Consider the following 7661-nt stretch of genomic DNA (forward strand, 5'->3'; position numbering starts at 1 on the left):
TAGTGCGTTTGTTAGTGTTTCCATAAGGTATTTTAAACCACTACAACTTTATGAAGGTTTAGAGTTGGTCTGATGATGGAGCCGAAACACAGACGATGGAACTCGTCAACGATTTACAGCAGTCACCTTTTGTTTGGGCTTGATTAATTTGTATTGATGAGTACTTTCCACCTATATGGGTTGTGACTGTATTAAGGGTCTGGTGATGAAGACGAGGGACAGTGAAGAGAACTCCTCGACGGTTCACAGTAGCTACCTCGTGTTCGGACTTGATAAATTTGTATTGATGAGAACTTTCCACCTAGATGGACTGTGAATGTATTAAGGGTCTGGTGATGAAGACGAGGGACAGTGAAGAGAACTCCTCGACGGTTCACAGTAGCTACCTTGTGTTTGGACTTGATAAATTTGTGTTGATGAGAACTTTCCACCTAGATGGATTGTGACTGTACACACGCAGTAGGTATGCTAACACTGAAAATAAAAAAATAAAAATTTTAATAAAAAAAATTCAACCGACTTCCAAGTCAAAAAATAACTTTAACTAAAAAGCAAAAAATAACATCCTACCTATGTGCTACCTTCTGATCAGTTTGAAGGCGGTGCCAAGCCAGTGTCGTGTTTTAATTAAAGCTGTTTCTGAAAGAACCACAGAAATTTTGTAGTTAAAACGTGTTTAATTAAAACATCACTGGCTTGGCACCGCCTTCAAACTGATCAGAAGGTAGCACATAGGTAGGATGTTATTTTTTGCTTTTTAGTTAAAGTTATTTTTTGACTTGGAAGTCGGTTGAATTTTTTTTATTAAAATTTTTTCTTTTATGAATTCCCGATGGTCTGGCGGTCATTAGTTTTTTATTAACTTTATTTTATAATTGGATTCTCGTAACAGTCAATTTAACTGCGCTAGGTGCAATAAAGTTTCGCAACATTGATTCGAAGTAACGTTGCTACACAAACTAAGACCGACGTTGTCCTGTCTAAATCTAAGTACAGTAACATTCATTCATTCGTAATAAGCCCATATTCGATTCACTGCTGAGCACGAGTCTCTTCTCAGATTAAGAGGGGTTAGGACAATACCCACCACGCTGTCTAATTTTGGCAGACTTCACACACGTAAAGAATTAAGAAAATCTCAGGTGTGCCGGTTTCCTTACAATGTTTTTCCTTCACTGTTTTGCCCCGGATCGGATTCGAACCTACGCCCTCCGGAATCGGAGGCAGAGGTCACTGGGCTTTAGTTCGGGGGCCCCGTATATCATTGATACGGCTGATACAGCGCTAGCTACGCTCCTGTATAAATAGCAGTTTTGACTTAAATTTCGAACTGTATTTTGAAATAGACGGACTCTTCAATATAATTTATTATTACAAGTGATTCAGAGCGTAAATAAACACTAGGATACCTAGGATTATAATACCAACAAATGTTATGCAACCAACTATGTGTAACATGCGGTCAGATCTATTATCTACAAAATATATATTTATATATATATTAAATGTGTTTATACATAATTACGGAGCTTTTTAAAATCATCATCATCATATCATCCGATGGACGTCCACTGCAGGACATAGGCCTTTTGTAGGGACTTCCAAACATCACGGTCCTGCCCCCCTAGCCAATTGGCCCGTCGATTCTCATTCTACGATCGTAAACGCTTCGAAAACTAGAAAAAATGTATGGGAATGACAGATCTTGATCACGTGACGTGTCGAAAGCAAATGTCTTTCACATCTTTCCAGTTTTCGAAGCGTTAGCGATCGTAGAAAGAGATACGACGTACCACTTGGCTAGGGGGGCTGAGCCGCCTGCATAAATCCCTGCGACTCGCTCGATGTCGTCAGTCCACCTGGTGGTTTAAAATCATAATCTTCTAATACATAAAATCACATCACAATGTTCGTTCCATACTCCTCCGAAACGGCTTGACCGATTCTTATGAAATTTTTTATGTATATTCAGTAGGTCTGAGAATCGGATTCTATATATTTTTCAAACCCCTTAATTAGCCCTTGACTCTCTGAATTGAATCTCACCGGATGGTAAGTGATGATGCAATCTAAGATGGAAGCGGGATAACTAGTTAGGAGGAGGATGAATACCCCTTTCGGTTTCTACACGATATCGTACCGCTAAATCGCTTGGCGGTACGTCTTTTCCGGTAGGGTGGTAACTAGCCACGGCCGAAGCCTCCCACCAACCAAAAAGTTCTTAAACTTACTCCTTATTTTAATTTATTTGGAATATTATTTAAACGGGTACATATCTCGTCGGTTTATCGTGGTATAGTATGTACCAATTTAAATAATATTCTTAATGAACAACCACGAAGCTTAATCATTATTAGGAATAATACATAATTTAAGATATTTTTTTTTATCTAGTTTTAAATGTGCACCTATAAATCAATAATGAATATAATAGGTACATTTTAAAATTAGATGATACACCTCTGTATTTTGCTATTTGGAGGTAAAAATGTTTAGCTCTCATCTGAGGCGAGGGTATTTTTAAAATTTATTCTCAATTATCGGGTGCATGCGAAAGTTACAAAGGTAACAACTAACAATGGTAATTTAAATGTGCTAATTTAGTTCCTTTATTTGAGCCGTGATAGCTAAGTGGATATGACCTCTGCTTCCGATTTGGAGGTCGTAGGTTCGAATCCTTCTTTCTTCAGCTAAATATGTATTTTAAGACGGTGAAGGAAAAACATCGCGAGGAAACCTAAGAATTTTCTTAATTCTCCACGTGTGTGAAGTCTGCCAATCCGCATTGGGCCAGCGTGGTGGACTATTAGCCTGACGTCTCTCATTCTGAGAGGAGACTCGTGTTCAACAGTGAGCCGAGTATGGGTTGTTGATGATATTGTTCTAAGCTTATTAATTAAATTCATTTTCATTAATTTAAGAACAAGTTATTTATTATTAGGTGTGAAATTACTAGTGATTTATACCTTCATTTTAAATTTGTTTGTTGGTAAACAGTACTCATCTAGAAAGGTAAAATGCTTTTTTTTAAGTATCTTGTATTTCAGATTCTTTGTATAGTGTATCTTATACATCACTGGTAGAGTCAATGATACCCTTTTAGAGGCTATGAGGTAACAGAATAACATACATACCCACATAAATACGGGTCAAACTCATAACCCTCCTTTTAGCTTCGTGGTCGGCTAAAAGGAGAATGGACCCACAGTTAGGTAAAGCTAACACGATAAAGACTCACCGAAAAATTAAACACGTCTCACCTCCTTTTACTTTCCGAAAAATGGCCACGCACTTGCACTGAAAGTTTTAAAAAAAAACTGTCAACTACAAAAGCACAAAGCACTGATAAAGAAAAAAAAGTAGATAAGTGTTCGATATTTGAAAATGGCGCGCGATTTGACAGGCACTCTATTTTCCAAGATGGCGACCTACTGGCGCGGCGACCGAGTGTTGACTAGCAAAAGCAATATCGAATAAAAGATCGCTCTCTCCGCTGCCACAGAGTTAAGAAACCTTGAGAATCGGCAAACTTAAAACAATTGTTTGCTTCTGGTTGCGTTTGAGATAACTTGCACTTAACAATGGCTGGAATTATCATTTGTTGCAAAAAGAAGCAGCTATTGTTTGATTTTTAGCTATTAATATTAATTATAATGCCTACCATCTTTATAATTGTATTGTTATGTAAATATCGCAGGTAACAATAATAATATAATTAACACTGTCATGCAATAATTGCACTTTGATAGGTACCTTGGAAGTTACAAAGGTTGATATTAAAATAAATGCATTAGCTATTTATTCAAGGAAATTAAAATTATTATTATACTAACGTACGTGAAAGTCATTTTTCCACAAATCCAGCGGGGACATAGGATTTTCAGGATAAAAATTAACCTTCAAATTGCTCTATAACCTTCTCAATAATCCAGTGAAAGTTCTTTATTTTTTTTTTAATTCTTTACAAGTTAGCCCTTGATTACAATCTCACCTGATGGTAAGTGATGATGCAATCTAAGATGGAAGCGAGCTAACTTGTTAGGAGGAGGATGAAATCCACACCCCTATCGGTTTCTACACGACATTGTATCGGAACGCTAAATCGCTTGGCGGTACGCCTTTGTCGGTAGGGTGGTAACTAGCCACGGTCGAAGCCTCCCACCAGCCAGACCTGGACCAATTAAGAAAACCTCAATCGACCCAACCGGGGATCGAACCCAGGACCTCCGTCTTGTAAATCCACCGCGCATACCACTGCGCCATGGAGGCCGTCAAATAGTAGGAGTTCCATGAATACCAGACATTAGACAGACAGATGAAAATTAAAAAAAGTTTCTATGTGTTTTTCAGCATCATCATCATTACCAACACATATTCGGCTCACTGATGAGCTCGAGTCTCCTCTTACAATGAGAGGGATTAGGAGGATAGTCCACCACGATTTCTGATTGATTGGGCATCAATCAGAAATCATAGATACGAGTACACCAGAGAATTTTCTCAATTCTCTACATGTGTGAAGTCTGCCAATCCGCATTGAGCGGAGTAGGAGGAGACTCGTGCTCAACATTGAGCCGAATATGGATAATAATGTTCAATGGTCAGTCACAGTATTTGTAATTGTATTTGTTTTGATTGAAAATTAAACATTATTTTAACAACACAATGTTAGTTTATGGGTGTGTTGAAGCTTGGCTTATTTTGTTTACTTTAGTTACCTACTATGCTTTGCAAAGGTATGCGCATACTAACATCGGCGTAATGAATTGCGAATGCAAATCTAATATCAAAATATCATTAACAGACCCCATTCCTGTGGGAATACGGGAGTAAAATATGTCACTGACAAATAACGTGACTTTCTATTGGTGAAAGAATTTTCAAAATCGGTTCAGTAGATTCAGAGACTTCCTCAGCTCCAACCTCAAAAACTTGTACCTCAATATTAGTAAGTATAGATTTTCGTAATAATTTTCGTACTCGAACTGAAAGACTGCAACAGTGTTTTTGCAAATTAATTGACGATAAAGAGATATATAAGAGGGGTGTAAGGGGGAGGCTAGTACCAGTCTGTCTCCCCAATTGTCAACCTCACCTGCTCGTGGTGCACCCTGCAGATGGACCGACGAGGCTCTGGCGACCGACGAATGGCGGTATATCCATTCCCAAAGGCTAGATTATGAAATGCCTCAGGCCGGTGTCGGGCAGCAGCGACATCGGCGCGAATAATCTAGCACTGCGCTGACCAACCCGTATGCCCAGCGTGGTCAGTATCGGGCAAAACTTTGTAGATGGACCAACAAACAAAAACACAGCCCCTAGTCCCCGGCAGCCCCGCTATTCCTGGCTCTGGCAGCGGTTACGGTAACGGCGGGGCAAGGGGTGTTAAGAATCTCCGGAAGAGATTCCGCTGCCAACCCCGACGACTAGACCTGGCAACATACAACGCACGCACTTTGAGGTCCGACGAAAAGGTCATCGAGCTGGAAGAAGTTATGAGCAAGTTGCACTGGGATGTCATAGGATTGTCTGAAGTCCGAAGAGAGGGGGAGGGCTCGATAATCCTTGAATCCGGCAACATGCTCTACTACCGGGAGGGCGACCAACAGTCCCAGGGTGGTGTCGGATTTATCGTTCACAAGTCCCTCGTGAACAATGTTGTAAAAGTCGAGAGTGTGTCGAGCAGGGTAGCGTTCCTGGTCCTCCGAATTACCAAACGGTATTCGTTGAAGGTTATACAGGTTTACGCACCGACCTCGACACATCCCGACGAGGAGGTAGAGGTATTGTATGAGGATATTTCTAAAGCCATACATGCCTCAAACTCTCATTACAATGTTGTGATGGGGGATTTTAACGCAAAGCTGGGCGAACGTAGCGGTTCAGAGTTGAAAGTGGGACGATTTGGGTATGGGCAACGGAACGATAGGGGCCAAATGTTGGCTGACTTCATGGAGAAGGAGGGCCTCTTTATGATGAACTCCTTCTTCAAGAAGTTACCACACAGGAAATGGACCTGGATGAGCCCCGATGGTTCCACGAAAAATGAGATTGACTTCATCTTGTCTACCAAACGGCAAATATTCAACGATGTTTCTGTGATCCATAGGGTGAAAACCGGTAGCGATCACCGAATGGTTAGAGGCACGTTGAATATCAACGTTCAGCTGGAACGGTATCGACTGGTGAAGTCTACGCTCCGACCTACTCGTGCCCATATCCAAAACCCCGAGTCCTTTCAACTAGAACTGCAGAACCGCTTTGATTGCCTAGCAAATTGCGAAACTGTGGACGATCTGAACAACAGGTTCGTGGAAACTGTCCATTCCGTTGGGTCTAAGTTCTATAAGACCCAGCGTACGAAAAGAACCAAAAAGTTCTCAGACCATACACTTAAACTCATGGAAGAGAGGCAAGAAATGAGATTGCAGTCTTCAGCAGATGCGTCAAAATACCGACAAATCAGTAGACAGATCTCTAAGTCGCAAACCAGCGACTTGCGAAACTTCAATACCGAGCGTATTAAAAATGCGATTGAAAACAATCGCGGCTCGAAAGTTTTCGCCAGAGATCTGTCTATTGGACAGAGGCAGCTGACGCGTTTGAAGACCGAGCACGGTAATCTGATTTCTTCCAAGCCCGAGTTATTAAGTGAGGTCGAGAAGTTCTATGGACAGCTATACACGACTACCCAGCAGCCTGTTGACAACTTGGCTAAAGACCCCAGAGCCAAGTTGACCCGACACTATACCGAAGATATCCCGGACGTCAGCCTATACGAGATTAGTGTGGCTCTCAAACACCTGAAGAACAATAAGGCGCCAGGTGAGGACGGAATCACAGCAGAACTCCTGAAAGCGGGTGGAAAACCGATACTTAAAGTCCTTCAGCGATTGTTCAATTCCGTCATTCACGAGGGCACGACGCCTGAGGCGTGGCATAGGAGCGTGGTGGTTCTGTTCTTCAAAAAAGGTGACAACACCTTGCTGAAGAATTACAGACCCATCTCGCTGCTAAGCCATGTTTACAAATTGTTCTCGAGAGTCATTACGAATCGTCTCGCTAATAGGTTTGACGACTTCCAGCCTCCCGAACAAGCCGGTTTCCGAAAAGGCTTTAGTACCATAGACCACATCCATACGCTGCGGCAGGTTATACAGAAGACTCACGAGTATAACCAGCCACTTTGCTTAGCGTTTGTGGACTATGAGAAAGCCTTCGATTCGGTGGAAACCTGGGCTGTGCTAAGGTCATTGCAGAGATGCCGAATTGATTACAGGTATATCCAAGCGTTGAAGTGCTTGTACGAAAACGCCACTATGTCAGTCCGTATTCAGGATCAGACTACGAGGCCAATCCAGTTGCAGCGAGGAGTGCGTCAGGGAGATGTGATCTCTCCGAAGCTATTTACCGCCGCATTGGAAGACGTCTTTAAGCTTCTGGACTGGGGCGGACTTGGCATCAACATCAATGGCGAGTACATCACTCAACTGCGGTTCGCGGATGATGTAGTCATCATGGCACAGACTCTGGATGACCTTAGTACCATGCTCAATGACCTCAGCAGCGTTTCTCAACAGGTGGGCCTGAAAATGAACATGGGCAAAACAAAAATAATGTGTAATGCTCATGTATCGCTCCACCCAGTTATAGTTGAGAAC

At 41.7% G+C, this 7661-nt stretch overlaps 1 protein-coding gene across 2 annotated transcripts in view; it reads right to left on the bottom strand.

Annotated features, from left to right (window-relative positions):
• Nucleotides 1-3461, bottom strand: part of LOC112046230 (ABC transporter G family member 23) — a 58648-nt gene extending 55187 nt beyond the window's left edge. The window contains exon 1 of one of the 2 annotated variants that reach the window (XM_024082805.2): nucleotides 3261-3461. The gene's annotated coding sequence lies outside the window, so the exon portion shown is untranslated. Of the gene's footprint in view, nucleotides 1-3238 lie in introns of both variants that reach the window. The other variant, XM_024082804.2, reaches the window with a different exon arrangement.
• Between the last annotated feature and the right edge of the window lie 4200 nt (nucleotides 3462-7661).

The sequence above is a fragment of the Bicyclus anynana genome, chromosome 24 (assembly GCF_947172395.1).
Source record: "Bicyclus anynana chromosome 24, ilBicAnyn1.1, whole genome shotgun sequence".
In the NCBI taxonomy this organism is placed as follows: Eukaryota; Metazoa; Arthropoda; class Insecta; order Lepidoptera; family Nymphalidae; genus Bicyclus; species Bicyclus anynana.